Here is an 11,310-nt window from a genome sequence, read left to right as displayed (position 1 = left end):
AAGAGCAAGCCCCTCCTAGAATCAGAGTTCCTCTAGCTTCATCCTCTGTGAACAACAGGGAACCCCATAAAGGTCAAATACTCTCGTATGAAATAGATAGGAATTGAATACTTAGCTCCCACAAAGAAACGATGGCCTTCCGCTAGATTCAGCAAATGCTGGGTTTATGTGTTCTCTGGGGTGAAGGGGTGTGGTAAGTGAGGGGAATCTTTGACTGAACTTGAATCTGTATTAGGCCTCCGTTTTTCAAGACAGTCTAGGTAAATATTAGAAGTCAGATAGTGAATGGAACTGTAAAAGTCGCCAATGACATGAAAGACACAGCTTATGTGGACCGTCTTTCAATTGAGTCAAGCCCCCGGGGGCAATCTATCATGGGGGTGCAGACTTGGTTGCATTCAAGTGCTTTACCCAACATGATCGGATGATTAAGCGTTCTCATCACTGATAGAAGAACACCTGGTTCTCAGTAGCCTAGCATAGCTGCAGCAGGGTTCTCATAGCTATAATGCCTCTAGGTTCTTTGGATTCAAAGCTAAATGTATATATTTAGTTCGTTTTCTCTTGTATTTTCCTTGAGAGGGATGTTACACCTTGAAATGCCAACATTGACCAGTAGGTGTCATCGGGAGTAAAGGGCACCACATGCACAAGTGAATCCAAGCTTGGGGGTTATTTCATGTTTCCATTAGTTATTTCATGGTTCCTGTTGGTTTCGGAGGCTTCCACAGTAAAGAGTTGACATGACCCCTTTAACAGTTCGGACTGCTAGTTTGCATTCTATCTGTCTATGTTTTCCTTAGAGCTGACAAAATGTTACCGAAATTGACAAGTCTGGCTTCTAGGTCGATTTAGTATGTTTCAGAAACTAACTTCATTTTCGTATAACTCCCAAAACATTTATATAAATTCTATTAAATTTTTAAAGACTGCAAATGAGAGATCAACACAATGTCACAACTGGAGTCTTCGGACAATCCCTCCCACCACGGCTGTATAGAAACCAAGAGATAAAAAAAAATCACAATTCTGTGAAATGTATCTGGAAAGTGTTGATTCATCGATGCCCAGTTGACAGAGAAGCAGTGCAACCTGCGCTCACTCGCTCCCATGAACACAGCAATGGAAACATCCACTCACCCAGCCCTTGGCACAGGACACTTGCCGAAGAGAGGTCTGTTACTTCCAAAGACAGGATGAGGCCTCAGAACACCTGGAAGCAGGAGAAGGAAAAGCAGGGATTGGATACCAGTGCATGGTCTGAGCCCTGTTGATGGAGCAGTAAAGGTGAAACTCTCTTTAACTTGGACGCACACTCTCAAGCGGACAGGAGACATGGGATTGAAGGTGATGCGCTGAGTGTTAGAAGAGTGCACAGCAGATGCTTGGCTGACAGAACTCAAAGAATCCAGTGCAAAATATCCCCACAGTTGATTCTGAGACAGAGATCCGAGCTGCCAAATTTGAGGTAGCAGAGGCAGCGTTCAGGGAGGGATAGGGCTACGGATGATGGCACACGCTGAGTCTCAGGGATCTGGAGTGCGTTGTGGGATGTGGTGGGTCCTATCAAGAGATCAAACCGACCTGTGACCCCAATGAGCAAGCAACCACCCTGGCGCGCGCAGTTGAAATTATCGATATGTCCCATGGCCACACCCAGTGCATCTGCAGGACCAGAGACCAATTTGGCATTTTGCCAATAGAGCATGTGTGGGGCTGAATCAGAGATATTGTGCATCTGGTCTGAGGGATCCAGGGGGCCTTGGGTTTGAATTCAGAATGAAAAGCCTTAGGATCTGCTACATTCATAACCTGGGCTGTGATTATGGTTTGGTTTGAGGCACAGGATGTGCAACAGCTCTGTGGTTGCCTTCGTGCACCCGTGCCACAAGGATGAGAGGACAAGGAAGTGTGGTCCAAGACCACAGCGTGAGAAGAGGAAGGATTTCCTTCAGTTTATCTCTCAAAAGCGGATGCTACATTTTGGATGGCACCGGCACGGTTCGGCAGCGAGGACACCAAGTTCGGGCTGCGGGATCATTCCAGCAGGCCCTGATGTGTGACATCCATAGATATGCTTCCACTGGTGTTTCTGTAGACAGAGAAGCTCTTGGAAGAACTGGTTTCAGTGGGACATTCCCGTGGCACTACAAAGCACAAGCGCACTCACACTCTGCTCTTCTGGAAACACTCCAAAATAACATAGAGTAGAATGCAGAGCTGAGAAGTTTAGAAGCTCCATTTCCACCAGAGGAAGTGTCCTGTGCTCTTTCAGATTTGTGAGATAAGCGTAATCAAAATGAGGTTATCCTAAACGAAATAGTATGGGGGGTTTATCACAACAAAGGCAACACCAGCAATTGGAGATAGACCAGACAACACACACAGGAACAGGATATGGCATCAATGTCTAGGAAAATTAGTCCTCACAGAAATCCCATGCAATTGTGTAGAGCCAAGAGTCTAAAGTTTTCACTTAACCAAGCCCTAGAAGTCTACATTAGATACCTGAAATTACCTGACCAGTAGAGATGAAGAAATACAGTAAAAGGAAAAGGAAGTACCATTTTCAGTTCCCAAGAGATTGAAGGCCCTAAAGATAAGCTTTCAGACAACTAGACTGCAAAACGCTCTCCAGAGCAAGTATTGAAAATGGAGGTGAGGGAAACACTGAAGAACAACAGTGTCTCAGAATCACAAAAGGCAGAATACCAGAAAAGGGGAAGAGAAAGCCTAAAGACGAGCCAAATAATATCGGAAAACCCAGTGGATGAGAAAATATCAGGGCTAACATTCCGTCCTAAGCAGACGAGATATTACAGAGGGACGCGTGAATGACTTTGAAGACAGGGGAACACAAATCCCTCGGTCAGAAGCACACATAGGAAAGCAAGTGCAAACCAATGAAAACATTGCTGTTGAATCCTGGTTGAAGACAAGGCATGAAAGACTAAAATTTGCAAGAGTCCCAGATGGAAAAGCAAGAGATAAAGAAACAAACAATGTTTGAAAAGTGATGTGTAGAAAAATCAGACTGAAACTTGCTGAAAGCCAAGATAGAATCATCTAGGCGAATTCAGGAAGTACACAGCGTCCAAAAGAGGTGGAATCCCAATAGACTTAGCAGCAGCTGTATGATCCAAATCAACAAAGTTCATGAGCATCCCAGTGATTTAAAATGCGCCTGGAGGAAAGCAACATAGTCACAAGAGAACCTCCAGAGGGGTTTCAGCTGCTATCTCAGCAGCAATATTGCAGGACAGGGAGGATTGCCAGGACATAGACCATAGCTTGAATGGCAAAATGCTGCCATCTAGGGTAGCCTATGCCACATGACCACCATTTCTAATAACAGCAGAGCTAGAGAATGCCACAGACCTGCAAATCTTAAAAGAATTCAGCAGTTCGAAACTTATCCTAAAAGAAAGGTTGAGAATTCTCCCCTGAAGGGATAAGCAGCAAGATGAAATGGAAAGAAGAAAACCCTTATTGGAAATGCAAGAAGAGCATGAGTGGAAAAGAAGAAACACGAAGAAGGCAAGGAGGACATCAAAACCCTAAAGATGGGAGAGGGAAGCAGGAAGTCATAGGGGATTGGAAGCACTATCTTAAGGGAGTCAGCTTATATGACTCTCTGTTGGAAGCAAACGGAGAGATGCATGGCCTGACGTGTTTGCGAAACAAACGAGAAGCAGACCAAGAAAGAATCAAACAAACAAACAACACAAAAAGGGTAGGGTAACATGAATATTCAAAAGAAATTACTCAAGGTGATGTCAAGGATCATTCAGTACGCATCGACCCAGTATCGTGGCTTGAATGTACCTTTATTCGGAAATCAGGGGCGTGCATTTATATTCGTAGATATTGATTCATATGAGCATATCGTGACCTAACCCAAATGCCGCTTTGGAATCCAATGGATTCCTAGCCCGTGATATAGACTTGCAAGTCTTCCAACAGGATGAATGAATGCCATCTTCTACACTACGTCGAGAAGAAATGGCACAAGCCTATAACAAGGAAAAGTAGCTCCGCAAAAGTGTACTAAGTTCAAAAGAGACAGGCATTAAAGTGCACAATGGGGATTGTATCATTCCTAGGGATTCCAGCCCCCTTGAAACAAATGGATAGATGTCTCGTGAATGCGGGAGTTTCAGCAGAAATAAACCGACGGCTATGTATTGCGGGTGTGCCCATATTACAGGAACAATAGTTTCCCTTAGTGGGTCTCTGTGTACTGTGAACTGTTAGAAAGTTTAAAGACGTGTGAAACATTCAACTGAAAATGGACACACTTCCCTCCGTTGCTACAGTTCATACAGATCTGAACAAAAGGAAAGAGGGAAGAAGAAAGGCCCATGGGATGCTAGTGGGTAGAATCACATTTACCTTAGGAACCTCTCGTCGGATGCAGCCCCTCCCCCAACACTGACAAGATGCAGTAGCCATTGGGGATGGCAGTTAGCGGTTGGATTCCAGGTGGAATGTTGGTGTGTACCGCGAGGCTTGTTGTGGTTGGTGGATCCAAGGTAACCGGGCAGAGTTCTGTGGGTGGATCAGTGCGATGGAGGGGCTGCCGCCCTCTGTGGAGCTTGGCTTAGGTCTTTGGTCCGGGAAGCTGTGTCAGTTCGAGATACTGCTGCTGCCCAAAGACCTGAGTTCACGGGTCAGTTTCCAGAACCTGAAAGGGCAGACAGTGGAAGATCTGCCTGTCTTCAGCTTACTGGAGAGGCTCCGAGGTCCTTTCAGACTTGCCCAGTCCTGTTGAAGTCAACTTTATGGGAGACACGAAGAGAAGCTGGCCGAAAATATGGCTGCACGGATTGAGGAGAGATGCGAACACATTGATGAGAGATGTTCTGCTACAATAGAGAATACTGGCCTGGAGACAGCTGTAGAGGATAGCAGGCTCGAAAGGCATTCATGAGACATATTGAACCTCGCTGATACTAGCAGAAACCTACGGAGGGCCACCATGGACTTGAGGAAGTTCCTCAATTCTCTGCTCCAAGAACGGGTCCAAGATCCCTGACGTCTAAAGAGAAGAGATGGCAGAGATGATAAAAACGCTCATGTTCTTGAAAGAGGTCAGATAATCCACACGACCCAAGGGGCAATTCCAAGCCATTCAGATCAAAGTGCACCAAGCCCAGGTAAGCCTTTTCCCAGGTTTGGGCCTAGCTATCAAGCACTTGCTCTTCCCTCCCCTCCACTCAGGCATCCATTTTGAGGGATCAGTACCTGAGCTGCAATGAAGCCAGTAAGAGAAGAGCAAGCCCCTCCTAGAATCAGAGTTCCTCTAGCTTCATCCTCTGTGAACAACAGGGAACCCCATAAAGGTCAAATACTCTCGTATGAAATAGATAGGAATTGAATACTTAGCTCCCACAAAGAAACGATGGCCTTCCGCTAGATTCAGCAAATGCTGGGTTTATGTGTTCTCTGGGGTGAAGGAGTGTGGTAAGTGAGGGGAATCTTTGACTGAACTTGAATCTGTATTAGGCCTCCGTTTTTCAAGACAGTCTAGGTAAATATTAGAAGTCAGATAGTGAACGGAACTGTAAAAGTCGCCAATGACATGAAAGACACAGCTTATGTGGACCGTCTTTCAATTGAGTCAAGCCCCCGGGGGCAATCTATCATGGGGGTGCAGACTTGGTTGCATTCAAGTGCTTTACCCAACATGATCGGATGATTAAGCGTTCTCATCACTGATAGAAGAACACCTGGTTCTCAGTAGCCTAGCATAGCTGCAGCAGGGTTCTCATAGCTATAATGCCTCTAGGTTCTTTGGATTCAAAGCTAAATGTATATATTTAGTTCGTTTTCTCTTGTATTTTCCTTGAGAGGGATGTTACACCTTGAAATGCCAACATTGACCAGTAGGTGTCATCGGGAGTAAAGGGCACCACATGCACAAGTGAATCCAAGCTTGGGGGTTATTTCATGTTTCCATTAGTTATTTCATGGTTCCTGTTGGTTTCGGAGGCTTCCACAGTAAAGAGTTGACATGACCCCTTTAACAGTTCGGACTGCTAGTTTGCATTCTATCTGTCTATGTTTTCCTTAGAGCTGACAAAATGTTACCGAAATTGACAAGTCTGGCTTCTAGGTCGATTTAGTATGTTTCAGAAACTAACTTCATTTTCGTATAACTCCCAAAACATTTATATAAATTCTATTAAATTTTTAAAGACTGCAAATGAGAGATCAACACAATGTCACAACTGGAGTCTTCGGACAATCCCTCCCACCACGGCTGTATAGAAACCAAGAGATAAAAAAAAATCACAATTCTGTGAAATGTATCTGGAAAGTGTTGATTCATCGATGCCCAGTTGACAGAGAAGCAGTGCAACCTGCGCTCACTCGCTCCCATGAACACAGCAATGGAAACATCCACTCACCCAGCCCTTGGCACAGGACACTTGCCGAAGAGAGGTCTGTTACTTCCAAAGATAGGATGAGGCCTCAGAACACCTGGAAGCAGGAGAAGGAAAAGCAGGGATTGGATACCAGTGCATGGTCTGAGCCCTGTTGATGGAGCAGTAAAGGTGAAACTCTCTTTAACTTGGACGCACACTCTCAAGCGGACAGGAGACATGGGATTGAAGGTGATGCGCTGAGTGTTAGAAGAGTGCACAGCAGATGCTTGGCTGACAGAACTCAAAGAATCCAGTGCAAAATATCCCCACAGTTGATTCTGAGACCGAGATCCGAGCTGCCAAATTTGAGGTAGCAGAGGCAGCGTTCAGGGAGGGATAGGGCTACGGATGATGGCACACGCTGAGTCTCAGGGATCTGGAGTGCGTTGTGGGATATGGTGGGTCCTATCAAGGGAGCAAACCGACCTGTGACCCCAATAAGCAAGCAACCACCCAATCGCACGCAGTTGAAATTATCGATATGTCCCATGGCCACACCCAGTGCATCTGCAGGACCAGAGACCAATTTGGCATTTTGCCAATAGAGCATGTGTGGGGCTGAATGAGTGATATTGTGCATCGGGTCTGAGGGATCCAGGGGGCCTTGGGTTTGAATTCAGAATGAAAAGCCTTAGGATCTGCTACATTCATAACCTGGGCTGTGATTATGGTTTGGTTTGAGGCACAGGATGTGCAACAGCTCTGTGGTTGCCTTCGTGCACCCGTGCCACAAGGATGAGAGGACAAGGAAGTGTGGTCCATGACCACAGCGTGAGAAGAGGAAGAATTTCCTTCAGTTTATCTCTCAAAAGCGGATGCTACATTTTGGATGGCACCGGCACGGTTCGGCAGCGAGGACACCAAGTTCGGGCTGCGGGATCATTCCAGCAGGCCCTGATGTGTGACATCCATAGATATGCTTCCACTGGTGTTTCTGTAGACAGAGAAGCTCTTGGAAGAACTGGTTTCAGTGGGATATTCCCGTGGCACTACAAAGCACAAGCGCACTCACACTCTGCTCTTCTGGAAACACTCCAAAATAACATAGAGTAGAATGCAGAGCTGAGAAGTTTAGAAGCTGCATTTCCACCAGAGGAAGTGTCCTGTGCTCTTTCAGATTTGTGAGATAAGCGTAATCAAAATGAGGTTATCCTAATCCAAATAGTATGGGGGGTTTATCACAACAAAGGCAACACCAGCAATTGGAGATAGACCAGACAACACACACAGGAACAGGACATGGCATCAATGTCTAGGAAAATTTGTCCTCACAGAAATCCCATGCAATTGTGTAGAGCCAAGAGTCTAAAGTTTTCACTTAACCAAGCCCTAGAAGTCTACAATAGATACCTGAAATTACCTGACCAGAAGAGATGAAGAAATACAGTAAAAGGAAAAGGAAGTACCATTTTCAGTTCCCAAGAGATTGAAGGCCCTAAAGATAAGCTTTCAGACAACTAGACTGCAAAACGCTCTCCAGAGCAAGTATTGAAAATGGAGGTGAGGGAAACACTGAAGAACAACAGTGTCTCAGAATCACAAAAGGCAGAATACCAGAAAAGGGGAAGAGAAAGCCTAAAAACGAGCCAAATAATATCGGAAAACCCAGTGGATGAGAAAATATCAGGGCTAACATTTCGTCCTAAGCAGACGAGATATTGCAGAGGGACACGTGAATGACTTTGAAGACAGGGGAACACAAATCCCTCGGTCAGAAGCACACATAGGAAAGCAAGTGCAAACCAATGAAAACATTGCTGTTGAATCCTGGTTGAAGACAAGGCATGAAAGACTAAAATTTGCAAGAGTCCCAGATGGAAAAGCAAGAGATAAAGAAACAAACAATGTTTGAAAAGTGATGTGTAGAAAAATCAGACTGAAACTTGCTGAAAGCCAAGATAGAATCATCTAGGCGAATTCAGGAAGTACACAGCGTCCAAAAGAGGTGGAATCCCAATAGACTTAGCAGCAGCTGTATGATCCAAATCAACAAAGTTCATGAGCATCCCAGTGATTTAAAATGCGCCTGGAGGAAAGCAACATAGTCACAAGAGAACCTCCAGAGGGGTTTCAGCTGCTATCTCAGCAGCAATATTGCAGGACAGGGAGGAGTGCCAGGACATAGACCATAGCTTGAATGGCAAAATGCTGCCATCTAGGGTAGCCTATGCCACATGACCACCATTTCTAATAACAGCAGAGCTAGAGAATGCCACAGACCTGCAAATCTTAAAAGAATTCAGCAGTTCGAAACTTATCCTAAAAGAAAGGTTGAGAATTCTCCCCTGAAGGGATAAGCAGCAAGATGAAATGGAAAGAAGAAAACCCTTATTGGAAATGCAAGAAGAGCATGAGTGGAAAAGAAGAAACAAGAAGAAGGCAAGGAGGACATCAAAACCCTAAAGATGGGAGAGGGAAGCAGGAAATCATAGGGGATTGGAAGCACTCTCTTAAGGGAGTCAGCTTATATGACTCTCTGTTGGAAGCAAACGGAGAGATGCATGGCCTGACGTGTTTGCGAAACAAACGAGAAGCAGACCAAGAAAGAATCAAACAAACAAACAACACAAAAAGGGTAGGGTAACATGAATATTCAAAAGAAATTACTCAAGGTGATGTCAAGGATCACTCAGTACGCATCGACCCAGTATCGCGGCTTGAAAGTACCTGTATTCGGAAATCAGAGGCGTGCATTTATATTCGTAAATATTGATTCATATGAGCATATCGTGACCTAACCCAAATGCCGCTTTGGAATCCAATGGATTCCTAGTCCGTGATATAGACTTGCAAGTCTTCCAACAGGATGAATGAATGCCATATCCTACACTACGTCGAGAAGAAATTGCACAAGCCTATAACAAGGAAAAGTAGCTCCGCAAAAGTGTACTAAGATCAAAAGAGACAGGCAGTAAAGTGCACATTGGGGATTGTATCATTCCTAGGAATTTCAGCCCCCTTGAAACAAATGGATAGATGTCCCGTGAATGCGGGTGTTTCAGCAGAAATCAACCGACGGCTATGTATTGCGGGTGTGCCCATATTACAGGAACAATAGTTTCCCTTAGTGGGTCTCTGTGTACTGTGAACTGTTAGAAAGTTTAAAGACGTGTGAAACATTCAACTGAAAATGGACACACTTCCCTCCGTTGCTACAGTGCATACAGATCTGAACAAAAGGAAAGAGGGAAGAAGAAAGGCCCATGGGACGCTAGTGGGTAGAATCACGTTTACCTTAGGAACCTCTCGTCGGATGCAGCCCCTCCCGCAACACTGACAAGATGCAGCAGCCATTGGGGATGGCAGTTAGCGGTTGGATTCCAGGTGGAATGTTGGTGTGTACCGCGAGGCTTGTTGTGGCTGGTGGATCCTAGGTAACCGGGAAGAGTACTGTGGGTGGATCAGTGCGATGGAGGGGCTGCCGCCCTCTGTGGAGCTTGGCTTAGGTCTTTGTTCCGGGAAGCTGTGTCAGTTGGAGAAACTGCTGCTGCCCAAAGACCTGAGTTCACGGGTCAGTTACCGGAACCTGAAAGGGCAGACAGTGGAAGATCTGCCTCTCTTCAGCTTACTGGAGAGGCTCCGAGGTCCTTTCAGACTTGCCCAGTCCTGTTGAAGTCGACTTTATGGGAGACACGAAGAGAAGCTGTCCGAAAATGTGGCTGCACGGATTGAGGAGAGATGCGAACACATTGATGAGAGATGTTCTGCTACAATAGAGAATACTGGCCTGGAGACAGCTGTAGAGGATAGCAAGCTCAAAAGGCATTCATGAGACATATTGAACCTCGCTGATACTAGCAGAAACTTACGGAGGGCCACCGTGGACTGGAGGAAGTTCCTCAATTCTCTGCTCCAAGAACGGGTCCAAGATCCCTGACGTCTAAAGAGAAGAGATGGCAGAGATGATAAAAACGCTCATGTTCTTGAAAGAGGTCAGATAATCCACACGACCCAAGGGGCAATTCCAAGCCATTCAGATCAAAGTGCACCAAGCCCAGGTAAGCCTTTTCCCAGGTTTGGGCCTAGCTATCAAGCACTTGCTCTTCCCTCCCCTCCACTCAGGCATCCATTTTGAGGGATCAGTACCTGAGCTGCAATGAAGCCAGTAAGAGAAGAGCAAGCCCCTCCTAGAATCAGAGTTCCTCTAGCTTCATCCTCTGTGAACAACAGGGAACCCCATAAAGGTCAAATACTCTCGTATGAAATAGATAGGAATTGAATACTTAGCTCCCACAAAGAAACGATGGCCTTCCGCTAGATTCAGCAAATGCTGGGTTTATGTCTTCTCTGGGGTGAAGGGAGTGTGGTAAGTGAGGGGGATCTTTGACTGAACTTGAATCTGTATTAGGCCTCCGTTTTTCAAGACAGTCTAGGTAAATATTAGAAGTCAGATAGTGAACGGAACTGTAAAAGTCGCCAATGACATGAAAGACACAGCTTATGTGGACCGTCTTTCAATTGAGTCAAGCCCCCGGGGGCAATCTATCATGGGGGTGCAGACTTGGTTGCATTCAAGTGCTTTACCCAACATGATCGGATGATTAAGCGTTCTCATCACTGATAGAAGAACACCTGGTTCTCAGAAGCCTAGCAGAGCTGCAGCAGGGTTCTCATAGCTATAATGCCTCTAGGTTCTTTGGATTCAAAGCTAAATGTATATATTTAGTTCGTTTTCTCTTGTATTTTCCTTGAGAGGGATGTTACACCTTGAAATGCCAACATTGACCAGTAGGTGTCATCGGGAGTAAAGGGCACCACATGCACAAGTGAATCCAAGCTTGGGGGTTATTTCATGTTTCCATTAGTTATTTCATGGTTCCTGTTGGTTTCGGAGGCTTCCACAGTAAAGAGTTGACATGACCCCTTTAACAGTTCGGACTGC

The sequence above is a fragment of the Vicugna pacos genome, unplaced genomic scaffold (assembly GCF_048564905.1).
Source record: "Vicugna pacos unplaced genomic scaffold, VicPac4 scaffold_14, whole genome shotgun sequence".
NCBI lineage: Eukaryota > Metazoa > Chordata > Mammalia > Artiodactyla > Camelidae > Vicugna > Vicugna pacos.
Note: the sequence above shows the minus strand (reverse complement) of the source record.